This window comes from Herpailurus yagouaroundi, unplaced genomic scaffold (genome assembly GCF_014898765.1).
Source record: "Herpailurus yagouaroundi ecotype Mexico unplaced genomic scaffold, PumYag 77, whole genome shotgun sequence".
Taxonomy (NCBI): domain Eukaryota; kingdom Metazoa; phylum Chordata; class Mammalia; order Carnivora; family Felidae; genus Herpailurus; species Herpailurus yagouaroundi.
This window is the reverse complement of record NW_024412388.1, coordinates 31657635-31674387: the sequence shown is the minus strand read 5'-3', so window position 1 is coordinate 31674387 and position 16753 is coordinate 31657635. Positions and strand designations below refer to the sequence as shown.

Genomic DNA, 16753 nt, shown 5'->3' with positions numbered 1-16753 from the left:
TTAAGTTTTACAGCAATTGATGATGGCATGGTATAGGGTAATGTTTTTCAAATTGCAGGTCCTAACCATTAGTTCATGAAATCATTTAGAAATTTATGAGCAGCTTTATTTAAAAATGGAATAGAATTGAAAATTTGAATTAATTGCACATAGCAGGGTAAATACAGTGAAAACTGTTGTGAAGCTTTATTTGAGTTATTTATACAGCTACATGTGTACTGGTCACACATATATTGAAGGTACAATAAAAAACGTTTAAACGCCACTGGTCCAAGATGTGACCATGGGAAAAGTGGCTGATTCCTAGAACTTTCTTTCTCTTCCAGATTTTTCCATGATGCTCATAAATTGGTCTTGCTTTGTGGGTTGCTAATAGGCACCATAAAGGGCACAAGACTGATCACCTCTGCCAGAGCTTCCTACACAGTGGCCAGAGCATCTGGGTTATGTGCCCCCAAATCAATCTCCCAGTCTTCAAGGCCACTCTTTCTTCCTGGTTTCTGCTCCTATTATTATTCCAAGATGACTGCCAACAGCTCCCAAGGCCTTCCTGCTTCCTCATTCATTGCTAGCAAGGAAGAGACAGCCTGTGTGCCAGCCTTCTCAGCAAAAATCCTGAAATTCCCTCTGATTGGACTGGCTGATTCATATGACCACCCTGAACCAATCATTCTGGCCAGTGGGATTGACTGACTCAGCCCTGCTCTGCTCCCAGGGAGCCAGCTTCCTAGAAACACATGGATCCTAGAAAAGGGAAAATGGAGTCATGAGGTAATCAGCTAACGTCCAATACCTATGGCCTTTAAGGTGCCCAAATGAGGTGTAACTTTCAGTAGCATTTGTGCTAGTCATTTGCCTATTGCTCTAGCCTTTCAATGCTCTGCTTTGTACAGAAGAATGCCGGGCCCTGAAAACTACATTTCCCAGGCTCCCTTTGCCAACTGGCTTCCTGTCAGATTCTGCGAATGGGAAGTAACAGGTGAGAAACGGTATGCCAGGAGATGGGACCGGTGCGGGACAGGCAAAGTCATTTCCTCTCTGCATCCACTGGAGACTCTGGCAGCAGCTGGTGGTTGTGGGCTCGGAGACATTCAGCATTTCCAGCAGTGGTGGGTTACTGTCACGGGCTCTAGCAGTGTTGGTGGTCCTGGGGGGGCAGCAGTGGGTACCGGTGGGCTCCAGTGACCTCGAGCAGCTCTGCCAGCAGCAGCATTTCAAAAACTAAGCTCGCACACTGTCAGCAACAAGTGCACTTCAGGAGCCAGGAACACCCTTCCATTTGATCTTCCAAGCCTGGTAGAGGCTTCCTGCAGCTATTACTCTCTAGTCTGCCCCACCCTGCCCTTTTGCTCCTACAAGCCAACAGGTTTCTAAGCTGTCCTCTGGAATAAATTCCCTCCGTTCAAAATTCCAAGCACATTTTCTTTTTTTTCTTTTTTAAATTTATTTTTGGGACAGAGAGAGACAGAGCATGAACGGGGGAGGGGCAGAGAGAGAGGGAGACACAGAATCGGAAACAGGCTCCAGGCTCTGAGCCATCAGCCCAGAGCCCGACGCGGGGCTCGAACTCACGGACCGCGAGATCGTGACCTGGCTGAAGTCGGACGCTTAACCGACTGCGCCACCCAGGCGCCCCTCCAAGCACATTTTCTATTCTCTTGTCTTCACCTGAGCTGACATACTGTCCGGGCCATTGGATAGGCTGACTGCCTTGACTCATTTCCCAGTTGTGCTGTTTGGAGTTGCGGGGCTGGGTGATGCCACAAGAGAAGCACACTATGCCCTCTAGGGGGCGCTGGGGAAGGAGCAAGGGCAGACCCGGAGAAAGCACAGAGGCTTCCCACTTCTTTTGCCTCTTCGCCTACCCCTATTAGAACTGTGAGGTGAGAATTTACTGCTGTCTCCCAGGATAACTTGAATCTGTGTGGTGACTGGGAGGGGTGGGCTCATCCTGACCAGGTGACAGTGCAGCAATGAGAACAGTTCGTGAAGGGGCCCAAAACAGAGGGGCCAGGACAGGGTGTCCTTGCTGCGGAGTAGAGTTTAGGAAAGGAGGATGGGCAAGAACTATTACTTCTGCTTCCTCTTTTTCAGAGGTGCTGGTTGAAGGAGGGACTCAGCCTTTCCTTTCCTGTCTTACCTTCTGTGAAGGGCTCTGTAATCAAAGCAAGAACACGGACTCTTCCAAAAACACTTATCTTTGCCAACATGTAAGGAACCATTACTAAATGCTTGGATCTAACCTTCTGTGGGCTCCTAGTGCTACCCATGCCACTGTAGGGTAGCCAAGTCTCTGTAGGGACGAGAGCGGTAAGATGGTGAACAATCCCCAGAGGCCTCAAAAGGGCAGCAGGGTGGGGGTGCCTGGGTGGCTCAATGGGTTGAACGTCTGACTTCAGCTCAGGTCATGATTTTGTGGTTTGTGATTTCGAGCCCCACATCAGTCTTGCTGCTGTCAACACAGAGCCTGCTTTGGATCCTCTGTCCCTTGCCCCCCCCTCTGCAGGTAGGGACCTGCTCACGCTCTCTCTCTCAAAAGTAAATAAAACATTTTTAAAAAGCGGGGGGGGGGGGGGAGGGACAGTAGTGCGAGCACACCATGTCTCTTAGAGGTCCCTTGCCATGGCCAGCAGTGTTTTGCAAGATGTGTCCTGCTTAAGTGTGATCCGTGACTGGAAACTTTCTAGTTCCAACTCAGCTGTCTACCTGCCCTGTGATCTTGGGCAAGTCACTTAATCAAGCTCAGTCTCATTATTTTCATGTATTTTAAAAAGAACAGAGGGATAATTTTTTTTTAAGTTCTTTTAAAATAAATTGTTTCAAGGAGGGGGGGTGGATGTGATGGGAGAAATGATAGGTATTATCCTCTACACCTCACTTCTTGCCCATTCTCCCTGGGTTTCTGTGAGTATCAAATAAGACAACAAGCATGAAAATGCTCTGAAAAGTACAAAGTACCACACAAAAGCAAGGAAGTATTATTATCAACATAGTTGTTAGTTTAGAAAGCTGACGGCAGGGCACAGGCTGAGAGCCAAACAGCTGGAAGGCAGGAAATCTTAGCACCAAAGAAGGAAACTTTCTTTGTTCACAATCTTCCTGGAGTGGCACTTTCTTTGGAGCAGACCTGGCACTGGACTCCTCTGAAATGCTGAAGTGGGTCCAGGAAAGTGTTAAGGCAGTAGGTAGGGCATTCAGCAGCCAAAGACACTGGAGAAACACCAGCCCTGGTTTCTCAGTTCCTTTGTGATCCAACAAAGGATGCAATGGACAGGGGGAGGCAGACTATCAGCAGGGCTCAGGTTCAAAGTCAGGTACGTGTTGGATCCTCCTACAGGCTCTTTAACCAGTCACCAAGCTATTTCGGGAGCCAGGATGTCATGGCACTCTGTAACTAATGCTGTAACTCAGTGGCCAACAACCTAAAATTCATTCTCTCTACATGGTGTTCAAAGCAAACATTGATCTGGAGAAGACCATGGAGATGGTCTAGTCATACTGAGGTGCAGAGAGAAAGGCAGAGACTGACCAACATAACAAGTAGAGTCAGCCTCATTGGGCTGCAAGGTACAGAAATCTACCCAATGTAGCTGAAATATAAAGAATTTTTTCTTGTGAGGACTGGAATTGAAATGCCAGCAGGAATGAGGCAGCCCTAGGACTCACTGTTCTATTCATTCTCCTTCCCCTGACACCCTCCCCATCTCTGCACAGGGCTGCTCCTTTCTCCTCTTCCTACTAACCAGCTTCTGCTGCTTCTTGGTCTCTGCTCCCTCTTATCTTGGCTTGCACATGGCTTTACTGGCCGAGGCTCACTTGTCTCTGACCTGCCTACTCCAACTCCCTCCACTACCTGACAGTTTCTTTCTGTTCCTTGGTCCAAGAGAGCCTCTAATTGGCCTGTCTCAGATTGTTGTGGTAGGCCATTAGTTAAAGGTCACCGGCTAATATTTGAAATGGTAACCCTTGGCTCTGGTGCTGGCCCCATTTGTTCAAGTCTAGAAGCTGAAGGGGCCAAGTGGTCTAAAGCAACGGGCTCAAAAGGGTTTGCGGTTTGGGCAGCTTTTCTTCCAAGTGAGTGTAAGTTGGGCAGGCACTGTGCCATCACTGGGACCATGTGACTAGAGCCCAAGGCTCCAGATTTCCTGCCCAGAACTTTTTCCATAGAATTTGTCATTTCTTTGATTTATGCAGCAGACATGTCTTAGGGCTTGTTCAATGTCATTTGTAAAGATCTTCCTCCTCCTTCCTCTCCTCCTCCTCCTCCCTGCCCCAAGGAACTTATGGTATAGTGAAGATAAAGACAGGAGAATAATTAGAATACATGAGTGCTTCAGAAGAAGTATAAACAAAGTATTAATACCTACCGCTTACTGAGGAGTCTGTACCAATCACTGCAGATCACTTTACGTACATGTTCCCATTTAATCTTTACAACTCCCCTGTGAAGTCAGCACCACATTTTCCACATGTGGAAACCAGCTCAGAGAGTGGTTCACAGATGATAAATAGCACAGCAGGGCTCTGATGCCAGAGTCTGGTTTGCACTATGCAGCCGTTACCATGCTGTTAGGGCACAGAGGACCACCTTGGCCTAGGGTGGAGGCAGGGATGGGTGGTGAGAGCAGTAGACTTTCAGATAGAGCTGAGCCTTGGAGCAGGAGTGAGCTTTCACCAGGCCAATGGGGGTGGGGGAGGGTCTTTGTAAACAGAGCCCTGTGTGTGGACAGCAAGATATGAGCACCGGAGAGTCTGGAGTGGGGGTGTGGACGGGGAGCAGGGCCAAGGACACGTTGCACACCCTTGAGAGTGAGTGCCTCCCTAAGTTTGCGCTCTGGGCGCCTCTCTTGCTGTGCCTTCATCCAAGCCCTAGCAAATGCTAGCATGTGGAGCTGAGGCCACAAGGAGCTTGAGGAGAAGGATCTAGAAGACCAATTTAACGCAGCCTATGAAATGCAATTACTAGTATCTGGGCCCTGGTACCTGAAATAGACTCTCAGGGCAGAGTCCAGATGAAAAAATCGGGAGGGATGAAAATCTCTAAAATAACCACATAATCTTCCCCAGCCCAGATTCCCCACAGGGCTTTCTTCTGCCTGAATTTCAGGTGTTGTCTTGGATGTCAGTTCCTCTAGGAAGCCTTCTTGGTCTCCCAAGCTTGCCTTCGGGTACTTGGGTTACATTTTTGTAATTGCCCTTTGCTTTGTCCCAGCACCAAACTGAATTCCCTGAGGGCAAGGGCAAGGTCTTACTCTTCCAACTCCAGGAGAGCCTTTGGCTCATAGTAGCTGCTCAGTAAAAGATAGTGTGATGAAAGAATAGCAAAGAGCCTCCAAAGAGCCTCTGCCAAATCTTATAGGCCACGTGGATTTTTTCCTCCTTGTCTCTGTGGTCCTACCAGCCTCAACAACTGGAATCTTACACATGTTGGAGAAACCTTAAAAATCATCTAGCTATTGGGGCGCCCGGGTGGCTCAGTCAGTTAAGCGTCCAACTTCAGCTCAGGTCATGATCTCACAGGTCATGAGTTCAAGCCCCAGTCTGGGTTCCCTGCTGCCAGCACAGAGCCTGCTTCGGATCCTCTGTCTCCCTCTCTCTCTGCCTTTCCCCTGCGTGCGCTCGCTCTCTCTCAAAAATAAATAAAACCTTTAAAGAAAAAAAAAATCACCTAGCTATCTCCTTCCTCCTACCATTTTACAGACGGGATGATTGAGGTTGAATTTTCAAGTATTTGCCAACAATCTCAATTTTGTGTCTGCAGCCACTATTTCTTCCCTGGCCTCCAGACCCCAATCAGCTGCTTCTGCATCCCGTATCTAGGACGCCCCACAGTGCCTGTGCCTGAACACATCCATAACTGGCCTCAGCACCTCCCCCAGTCCTGGTCCTCCTCCAAGCTTTCCCAATCTGGTGAAGAACATCACCACCCACCCTGTTGCTAGGGCCGAGATGTTGGGAGCCCCTTGCCACCTCCCGCAGCCTCCTACCACGAAACACCAAGGCCAGTGGTTTCGCCCACCCGAATCACAAAATGTCTCCAAATGCTCTCTGCCTCCTTGGTTTAAATGCCCCACAGCTCTCAGTGGGCCCCTGCAAAATCGCCCTCATTAACCCCCCCCAATCTGCTCTTTCCTTGTTCCAAACCATGCTCCTCACTGCAGCAAGAATGACCGTTAAAAAATACTTCTTTATGATTTAACTCCTTTGCTGATAAACCGTCATTGGCTCTCTACTTAAAGCAAATTTAAATAATAATTATTGTTACCATAGCTAACACTTACGGAAAATTTATCATGTCCTAAGACCTGTTCTAAGGACTTTCTATATATTCACTCACTTAATCCTCACAACTATAAATAGCCCCATGGTATAGATGAGGAAACTGAGACTCAGAGAAGCTTTTTTGCATAAGCTCTTACCCTATCCTTGACTCTGCTCTGGTTGCTATTCACTTGAGATGAAGTACCTTGGGGAGCATCCTAGCACCTCCCTTACTAGGTCAGGCCCTCCTAGGGCACATATTCCAGTTTGTAATTATGTATTATTTTGGTGTGGGAGTCATTTGATTGACGTCTGCCCTCCTAACAGACTTTAAATTCTCTGTTTTTCTCATGGTCGTGTCCTCAGTACTTAACATGTAACAAACGCTCGCTTGATGTTTGTTGAATGGGTCAATGAAAAGGGTTTTCAGTAGGAGAGTAGATGTGGACAGATTTGTTTTAGAAGGCTTTCTCTTGTGTGAAAGTTTGGAGATGTTGAGGCCTCCACACCAAGTCACTGCCAGCCGTGGATTCAGGAGCGAGAGGAGGGCCGTGTGGACGAGGGGAGCGGCCATGGGGGACGGATAGCAGCGAATGAACCTGGGGAGTATTTAAAAGGTAGACTGCGCAGGCCCTGATAATGAACTGGATGGAAGTGAGGACGAGGGAGGAGTCAAGGGTGACTCCCAGGCTTCTGACTTAAGCAACTGGTACCCTGAGCTCAGGTGGGGACTATCTGGGAGGAAAGAGGCAGGTTGGGTCAGCAGAGCAGGTGACCCCTAGACCAAGTCTATGGAACCATAGAAAAGTTCTCAAAATCTTCTTGCCCAAACTTGAACTTGGCCCTAGTATATTTGTCCAGCCTCATCTCTAACCTACCGCAGAGTCAGACTCAGACCACTGCTCCTCCCCTAAGTTCCACTCATCTTCCACCCAGACTTGTAAGTGTTGCCCCACTCCTTTACCCCTCTCTCAAACTCCACAGGACTCAGCTTCAAGGGCCTGCACCTCCCCTCTCTCCCCCGTGGTTAACAGGGCCTTGACTGTTCCCAGGATTCACTGTGTCAGAAATGTTTCTCTGTCTCCCCTAATGACTTTTTCTCAACTGAATCCTCAGCACCTGGGACAAAGCCTGGCTCAAGGTTAACTTCAAAAAACTTTGTTTCATTGAATTCTTCCAAGGCCTTGGCTTTCTCATATCAAGAGTGGGACCAAGAGTCAGGCTTTGAATCCTGATGCTGCTACTTCGAATTTGGACAAGTCACTTCTCCTCAAATCCTGTTTCTTCATGTGTGAAATGGAGGTGATAATAAAGTGGACGTAGAAGAGCAGCTTTGAGCGTTAATGAAATGCTGTATGTTAAGTGTTTGGTACAATGCCTAGAACATTGTTAGCTTCCTCAAAAATTGAGCTGTTATTTATGTTAAGAAAAAAAAGATCCCATGGGGCGCCTGAGTGGCTCAGTTGGTGAAGCGTGCGACTCTTGATCTCTGGGTTGTAATTTCAAGCCCCACCCTGGGTGCAGAGATTACTTAAAAATAAAATCTTAAAAAAAAAAAAAATCCCACCTTAACGTCTGAGAGCTGCACGAACTGGAACCTTGGATTACAGGATTACAGTTCCCAGGATGGCCACACGAGGGAAGCGGTGAGCAACATCGGGGCTGACTCTGGCTCTGCTGTGCTATAAGCACCTGCTGTGGACCCAGATGGCCCGGCTGGGATTTCCGGGGCTTCCCGGCCCCTGAACAGGTGGGCGCTGGCCAGGGCGCTGTGGGAGGAGCCTCCGCAATGTGCTTGGCCCTCTCACAGCCGCCGCCGTCCCTTCTGCTCACCCGTTTCTCAGGGGACAGTAGTAGAGGGCAGCTGGGATTTAGGGTCTCCAGTGTGTCATTTGTCTCTCAAACTTGAGTATGATAATTTCTTCTCTATAGAAGTTTTTATAGTGTCTATCGTCTTCTCCATAGGAGTTTTAAATTTTATCGGTATTTTTCCTTTGGCCTCTAGCTCTCACCATGCTTAGGAAAGTCTTTTCCGTCTCTAGGATTATTAAAACATCCATTCATGCTTTCTTCTGGTACATTTGGTGTTGTTATATAAATATGCTCTTCACCTGGAATTTACTTCGGTGTAAGGTAAGGACACAGCTCTCTCTCATTTCCTCAAATGACTTGCCAGTTATTTCACCCATTTGTTGAAAGGCCTATTTCCTCCATTTGCCTGAAGCGCCATCTTTATCATACCCGAATTCCTTTGTGGAGTTGAATCCATTCCTCTACCCCATTTTGCTTCACTGATTCGTGTAGTCCTGCTTCAATACCATACTGCTTTAAGTACGTTGACGTTATGTTTTAATATCAGGTAAGGCAAAATCTCTTTCCATTCCTTTTTCTCTAGATTTTATTTTTTATTCCTGCATGTTTATTCTTCTATATGCACTTAAGAATCAACCCTCCACCCAATCCTTTGTCCCTGGAGTCTCTAAAATTATCTGCAAAGCATACATTTGCACATTTGTCTAAGTTGTCATCAAATGTGCAAAGGGACCATGATTCCAAAGGGAGCCCCTGGTTTCCATGTCTCTGTGATAGGGAGCATGGGAAGAGCACAGGGGAACCTCAATTCCTCCCTCCTCTCCCACATCCTCACAGGCTCTGCTCTCCCCACCCTTCACCTCTACCTTTGTTCCAGCCGTTTCCCTGGTCTCTGTCTTGTCCCTCCAATCTAATGTCCCTGCTGCTCCAGAGCATTCATGCTACAACACGGACCCTAGTTCTAGGCGTGATGTAGATTAGATGATAACAAAATCTTAATTAATATGCGAATGGAATTGAGTCCTGGCTTCCCCTCTGGCCAGTTGTGGGATCCAGCTTCAGGTCTTCCACATTTTCGGGTCACAGAAAGTTTTTTTCCTCACAGCAGGCACTTGCGCAAGGTTTTTCTCCTCTCTAGGCTTCAGTTTTTCCACCTATACATCGCATTTGAGTTTGTAAGTCATTTCCTCATCTCCCACCATCTGACTTTCCTGGATCTGGTCCAGCAGGGAGTAGCGGTACCATGGTGCCAGTGATGTCCTGCGAGGTTCCCCAAAGAGGAGGAAGGATGAAAAAGTGCAGATATAAATGGTGGTGGAGAGGGGGACCAGTCATGAAGCCAGAGTGTCCTAGAGACGTGGAGAGGCTTGAGGCGTCCTCTAGACCCCAAACCCTTCGAGGCTGGTCTTGTTACCCTGGGTGGCCTGCAACTGGGCAAACCCAGACTCTCTCCATTTCCCTAGGTTCCGCCTACCACCAAAGGCCCTGCCCCCATTAACCCCGCCCCTCCAGTGGCCCCACCCGCCGGCCGAGGCCCCGCCCCCGTCAGGCCCCGCCTCCCTCTTCGCCTCCCGCCGGCCGGGGCTTGGGCTTTGCACCCGGCGGCGGCTGAGAACCGTGGCGGCTGCGGAGCCAGCAGCGCAGGCGGGCGGAGCGGAGCTGCCCGGCCCGGTGTCGGGCGATGCCCCCGTGAGCCTCTTTCGCCGCCCCTCCCCGCCCCGCGCCCCTACCCCCTCGGAGTCCGCCGCCCGCCTGGGACGGGGCCGCGCCCACCGCCGGGTCCGCGGGGCGGGGTCCCGGGGCAGCACCTGCCCCGCCTTGTGGAGCCGCCAAGCCCGGCGGAGACCCCTCCCTGTCTGGACCCTGGACCCACCTCCGGGTAAGTCAGTAGGCCTTGCTCGCTTGGGAGTGGACGTGGGGAGGGGGCTGCGGAGGTCTGGGGGACTACCAGAGGGGGAGGGGGGCTCGGGCCGTGAGGAGCCACGTAAGGATGTGAGTGTGCAGGGTCGGGGGGGGGCGGGGCCTCAGGGGATCAGCAGAGTGTGTTTGATGGCTCTGGGGTGGGGGCTAAGGTATGAGAGGGAAACGTGGGGTGTTTGAGGAAACCTGGAAAATGGGGTAGAGGACCCCAGAGTCTTGAGTTCTTTGCTGATTCTCAGAGCACCTGGGGCCATGGTCTTCAACAGCATTGCCTCGCATGGCATTTTTGGAAAGTGCTTAAAATCTCTCCTGGAAAGGGAGCTGGAAGGCAGCCTGCTTTCTCCCTCCTGCCTGTGCCCTGGTTGACAAGCAGCCACTCTTTCCTCCCAATGAAACACCATTGTGGTGCCTAGAGAACCCCCTCAGCCCATGAAAGGAAAGGGATGGTGCTCACTCCGGCCCTAGGAGGGGAAGAGGGGGCTTTTGGGAAACTGGGAAAGGCAGTTGGTCAATCCATGGTGGGGAGTTCAGGGAGGCTTGGCAGGACTCTTGGTGGGCAACCTGGACACTCGTTCATTCAGGGGGAGGGTAGCTTCACTGGCTAGCCTCCAGGCTGCCTGGACCCATGCCTACATCCCCTTGTCTGGATAACCCAGCCCAGAGGAGTGGGTTTCTTCCCAGTATTCTGGGCCTGGAAATCCAGGGAGCGCCCATAGCTCCTGTGGTCTTGATGGCGTAGGCAATGCCATACTCAAGGCCAGGGAACAAGGGGTGCTGGCTGGCACTGCCACTTTGGGGCTGGGGAGCCTAGGTGAATGTCAGAGTCTACCTCTAGCCCCATGGATGTTGTCTGGGTGTGGAGAGGAAGCCTGATGCCCCTTTGGTCCCGTCCTCTGCCTATGATGCCTTCTTAAGTCTAGGGTCCTTGGGTTTGGGGCCTGAAGTGGTGGGGAGAGGGCCTTTCTGGGCTAGGCCTGGTCACCAGAGGGTTAACTAGCCACCACCACCACCCCCCCCACCCCCCAAGAGTTGCTGCCAGCCACCAATTAGTCTGTAATCAGGCAGCTGCCAACTGTCCCTGGGGGCATGTGGGCAGCCTAATGGGGCATTCTCTGGTTGGGGGTTGGGGGAGGTGACTGGGGAAGGGGTCTGTGAAATCTGTGCTTAAACCAAGCACTGTGCCCTTCTGAACCTGTTTAGGGCCCATAGACCCTCCTTCCTGACCTCAGTGCTGGGCTGCCTGGCATAGGGACCTCCAGCCCTGGGGTTCCACACGTACTCGACCTTCTGCAAGGTATGAAGTCCAGAGTCAGGCAAACTTGACTTCAGACCCAGCTCTGCCACTTTCTGGCTGCTATTGAGGAAATCCCTTCCCCTCTCCGAGCCTCCTTCAGTAAAACAGTCCCACCTTCCAGTTCTGCTGGGAGGAGTGAATGAAATGGTGGATTTGAACTGCTTCGCATAGTACCTGGCACTCAGGGAAGCTTGGGAGAGAACTACTGAGCTCACTGGCAACCCCTGTGCCAAGGACTTGACGGGACAGGCAGGCAGAAAGAAGCCAGGTATTGGGGACCCAGCCCGGGACCAGGTTCCCTTCCCTCAGGGCATGTGCTTGTGGGCCAGGCGCTGTCTCTGTCTTAACTCTCATCTCTCCCTCCTTGCTCACAGACCTTTCTGGTCTCGGGCATTAATTAAATTTTCCTCTGCAGAGCCTGGGCCAAGCCGCTACTTTCTGGGCTCCCCCTATCCCTAACCAGGTGCTACGCTCTGTGGGGTCTTTCAGGGGTCTGGGTGATGTCTGCAGCTGCAACAGCAGCTGGCCCTTTAAGGAGGGAAGAAAACAATTATCTGGCCTGGGCATTGCATCAGCTGGAGGCTGGAGGGTCCCTGGGGAAGGGGGGGCAGGCTGGTGGTTGATTTCATTAGTGCCATGTGAGAACTCTCACCCGAGTCTGCCCCGCTCCCCAGCTGCAGCCCCCCCCCCACCCCGGCAGCTGCCGCCCCAGCCCCATTGCTTCCCCCTACCCCACCCCAAGAGCACCACCTTGGAGGACTCTGTGCACCCCCAGCCCATGTCATGGGCCCTGGGCAGAGAGGAGTGAGGAAGTTTCTCTCTCACTGGCTTTTTGCTGACTTGGGGTGCAGGGTATACCTCCTGTACCAGCATTTTGCTGAGAGTGGGGGTGTCTCCCCCATTAGTGTTTGGCTGACCTGGGGGGTATTTCTACTACACTGGCATTTTGTTGACCCAGGGGAGGGGTGACTTCTACATCGGCCTCTCACTGATGGGGGTGCTGCCTTCTGCACTAGGGTTTTGCTGATCTCACAGGGTAGCTGAGCTGCCTGGGTGTGTGTGTGAACTGAAGGCATGGGTGAGAAACAACTCTCCCTGGTTGGAAGGGAGCTGGCTCCAAACAGTGAGTCATAGGGACAGAGGAGATGCCAGGTGTTTGGGCACCAGACAGACCTGGGTTCAAATCCTGCATTCTCCACTTATAGGCTCTGTTGCCACTTCAGGCAGGTGGTCTCAGACTCCTCTGGAAAATAGGAATAATTTACATTCATAGTGCCCACCCCCATCTGGAAGGTGCTTGGGGATTAGATACAGTAACTGGATGTACAACGCCCAGCCCAGGCCTGGCAGGTGGGGCGTGGGGAGGATACTCTATGATAATTCTCTTCCCCTTGCAAGTTTGAGCTTCTCCCACCTTGAGCTCGAGATGCCTGGACAAGAAAAAGAGGACTAGGAGGGAGTGGAGAGAAGGGGAGAAGGAGTGCAGGACCCTCCTGCCTCTGTTGCAGGGGGGTGCCTTCAGACACCTGATGTACCAAGCATTGTGAGCCAAGCAGCCCTGCCTCCATGGAGCCTGCATTCTAGCCCAGGATGGTCCAGGGCAGGTGATTGCCCCTGTATTGTGTGTCAAAAGGAGAGATTCAGGGAGCCTAGAGTGACCAGGAGTTGAGGCAAAGAAGCAGCGATGAGGAGAGGGAGCAGTGTGGGCTAAGGCCTGGGTGATGGCAGGTGGGGCCTGGTATGGGGGAGGGGAGGACAGAAGTGGAGGAGAGAGGGTAGAGAGTGCACAGGTAGCAGAGGGCGGACCTCCCTGGTCCAGCAGGATACTAAAGGCTTGGGAGTTATCCTGAGGCCAGTGGCAGCCCCTGAAGGGCTTTAAGGCAAGAAGGCAGGGTTTCATGTCCAGAGAGCGTGGGCTAGGGTCTGCGGCTCTCGGGCAGAGCCTTCTCAGGAGTGACCTTTTGCCCTCTCACACTCCCTTCCCTGTGTAGCAGCCCTGGTGCCCAGGGAGCTCGTTGTTTATGTGGCTCTCCCCAGGAGGGGGCCAGTCCCAGTCCCTTCAGCTCCCTCCCCCTGGGCCTTGTTGACAACGTTCACCCCTTGGGGCCAGGTTCTCCCTACCTCCCCAGGAAGCCAGAGGGTAAGAGGCAGGGCTTCGGCACCAAGCTGGTCTACGTTCACATCCTAGCTCTGCATTGCACGAGGCAGGTGACTTCTGGCAAGGCACACCCCATCTCTCAACCTCCGTGTCCTCAACCATAAAACTGGATTGATGTTATTTCTATAGGAAGGATAAAACGAAATTCCAGATGGAAATTATGGAACCCATTCCAATGTCATTTGGCATGTTACTTTGTAGCATGGCACTGACGTCTACTCCAGGCCAGGCCCAGGGCTGGGTGGGGGTGGGGACAGGGCTGGCTTCACGAGTCTGGTTGCACGGAGCCCTGTAAAGTAAAACCCTCAGTTTTACTGTCACCGTCTTGAAATTCTTAATTTTGAACAAGGGGTCCCACATTTTCCTTTAGCACTGGGCCCTCCATCGTACGTAGCCCTACAAATTGGGTAGGGGTAGGGAGAGGCCGGGAGAGACACAGACTGACAAATAGTTCCCAACTGGAGGAGGTGTAAGGTGGAGGGCATGACTAACTGTCCCAAGGTGGGCGGGATGTTAATAATAGTAACATTTATTTAGTGCTTACTGTGTGTTAGGTTCTCTGCTAAGTACTCATCCTCAAACAGCCCCATGAGGTAGGTAGTATTGTTGCCATTATACAGATGAGGAAAGTGAGGTTACATTTGGCCAAAGTCACACAGCTATCAAGAGGCAGAACTGGGATTCAACCCCAGGTTGTTGGACAGCACAGTGCATGCCCGGACCAGGGAAGTCTTCTCTAGGAGAAGGGGTCCCCTGAGCCGAGTCTGAAGGTAACTCGGAGGAAGAAGAGGGCTGTCTCTGCTGGCAAGTGTCTGTGCTGAGGCCCGATGCTTGGCCAGGAGCGTGGGAGCCAAAGCCTGATGCCCCCTGGGGCTGAGGGAATTAACCTTTGGATTTTGTGGTTCTCACTTGCCAGGCTCAGAGCTCTCGGTCACTCTTGCCCCCAGGATTCCTCCCAGCTGTCCCTGCTCTCGTCTCGTCTCGCTGCCCTGCCCTGCCCTCTCCTCCTCCACTGCCCGGTAATCTCCTTACTCTCTTGAGTTGAGTGATCTCTTCTGGGCTCAAGCCCTGCAGGTCTAACCACATTTAGATGTCTCACAATCAGCCTAGAGTCCAAACCCAGGTCCCCAGCTCCGCCTGCCAGCACCTGCTCTGCCTCCAACATCCCCAGCTCATCTCTGCTGCCACCATCCACCCACTTGCTCAAGCTGGAAAGCTGGAAGTTCTCCTGGACACCTCCCTCTCCCTCACCCCCACAGCCCACAGCCATCCTCAGCAATCGTGTTAGCTGTCCTGTGTCTCTCTCCCTGCCCGCCGCCCCATGCCAGACCACCATCGGTGCCCACCTGAACCGCAGCGATAGCCTCCTAGACTGGGCTCTGTACATTTCTGTTCTTGCCCCGCTTTGTTTCATTTTTCACACTGTGGCCAGAGTGATCTTCTAAAGATAAATGTTTGACTGTATCATTTCCCCGTGTAAGACCCTTCTAAGACTTCTTGGAATAAAAGCCAGACTCTGATGTAGTCTACAGGGCCCTGTGTGATCTGGTCCTTGCCTACCTTTTTCGATCATCTGGTACCATTCTCCTCTCTCCCAGCAGCAGGACTTTCACACATGTTCCTTCATCCCGGAATGCACTCCTCCTAGTGCCTTGTTAACTCCTACTTATCCTTCAGAGAGATACCAGCTCTCGTAGCATTTCCACAGTGAAGCATAACAACCAGAAACTGAACACCGCCCCCCTCCGTGGGACCTCGTACTTCTTCAGGACACTCAGGACACTTGAGTTGCTTCTCCCTTGTTTCTCTGTCTTGCTGGCCTGTGAACTCCGTGGGGTCAGGGGTCCTGTTTTGCCCAGCCCCAGCACCCAGTAGGTACACAGTGAGCTGCTCAGTGGATGAAAGGGCTAGATGAATCATTGCTGCAGTACCCTAACTGGCCTCCCTGCCTTCAGGCCTGCCTTCTCCAGTCCTTTCTTCGTGGGGGCCCCAGAGCGATCTTTCTAAAGCACAGAACTGACCCTGTCACCCCCTGCTACTTAAAATACTTCAATAGCTCCCTATTGCTGACAGGAAAGGCCTCATCTTCTTAGCATAGAATTCAAAGCCCTTTGTGATCTGCACCCGACCGGCCTCTCCAGCTTCGTCTTCCCTGCTCCCCCACCACACTTTGAACTGCTGGCAGTTCCTGTAACACGTCAGGCTGTTTTGTGCCTCTGTGCCTCTGCACTTGCTGTTCCCGCCGCCTGTAATGCCTCCCCACCCCAGCTTCCTCTCCCTGGAGAACGTCCTTCACTCTTCAAAACTGGTTTAGCTGCCACCTTTGCTGTGAAGCCTCTGAGGACCCTCCTGGCGCTTCCTGGACAGAGCTAACCCACCCTCCCTCGGCCACGTCTGTACAGAGTCTACATCTCGACAGAGGTCGACTCTTCCTCATCTCCCGGTCAGCTGAGCTCATCCAGGGCAGGCACAGTGATTTTTTTTTTTTTTTTCCCTCCAGGATTGTCCATCTTTGTGCCTCTTAGCTCCCAGCTTCTCCCCCGTCTTAATTGGGTCTCTGCTTGTATATAGAAACCGACTCAGGCCAGCTTCGGTAATAAAGAAGGGTTTATTACCAGGACACAAGAGATTCCTGAGAACTGAGGGGCAGAAAAATCGTTAGCCTCTGGGAGGCAGAAGCTGTAGGCCAGGAGAAATGGAAGCAGCCATCCTCTGCACCTTGCTGGCCGCCTTTAGCTTTCTTCCTCCACGGACTGGTTTGTCCTGCTTTACCAGACCCTGAACTACCTATAGTTCCTCTACCGTGTCCTGCGTTCCGCCACATACAGAGAGGGAACCCAGGGTTCAGCAGATCCAAATCCAAACTTGTATGAGAGGATCTGATTGGGTCAGAGTTGGCCAGGTGCCCACCCTGGTCCAATCAACTGCAGCCTGCTGGGAAGGCCCTCAAAGTCAGATTTGCAGACGTTGCTCTTGACCCCCCTTATGGAAAGGTGGTGGTGGGGAGAGTCTTTGTTATCTAGGCAAGTACTTTTTAAAAGACATCTGCTAGAATCCTTAGAGCGCCAGGCTGTGCCTGGCCCCCACCCTTCCATCTGGATAGCACCTGGAGGAAACAGCCCAGGCATGTGACTTAAAGGGGTGTCTTTTCCTGGGGCAGCAATGCTAGGGCAGGCTTTGAAGAGCCTGTCAGTTGTCATTCAAAGGCCAGAGCAGAGAGATAGATAGATGAGACCCAAAATTTTCTCACTTGTCTTTGGAGGAAGAGGAGGGTGGGAGCAGACAGGATAGTTCTCCTACCAAAATCA

General features: G+C 51.7%; 1 protein-coding gene across 3 annotated transcripts in view; it reads left to right on the top strand.

The window, feature by feature from the left end:
* The first annotated feature begins 636 nt into the window (after nt 1-636).
* The window catches only part of RIMS3 (regulating synaptic membrane exocytosis 3), a 49821-nt gene continuing 33704 nt past the window's right edge, over nt 637-16753 (top strand). For 2 of the 3 annotated variants that reach the window (XM_040469803.1, XM_040469805.1), the window contains exon 1: nt 9639-9952. The gene's annotated coding sequence lies outside the window, so the exon portion shown is untranslated. Of the gene's footprint in view, nt 772-893; nt 1110-2094; nt 2211-9638; nt 9953-16753 lie in introns of those variants that run through there. The other variant, XM_040469804.1, reaches the window with a different exon arrangement.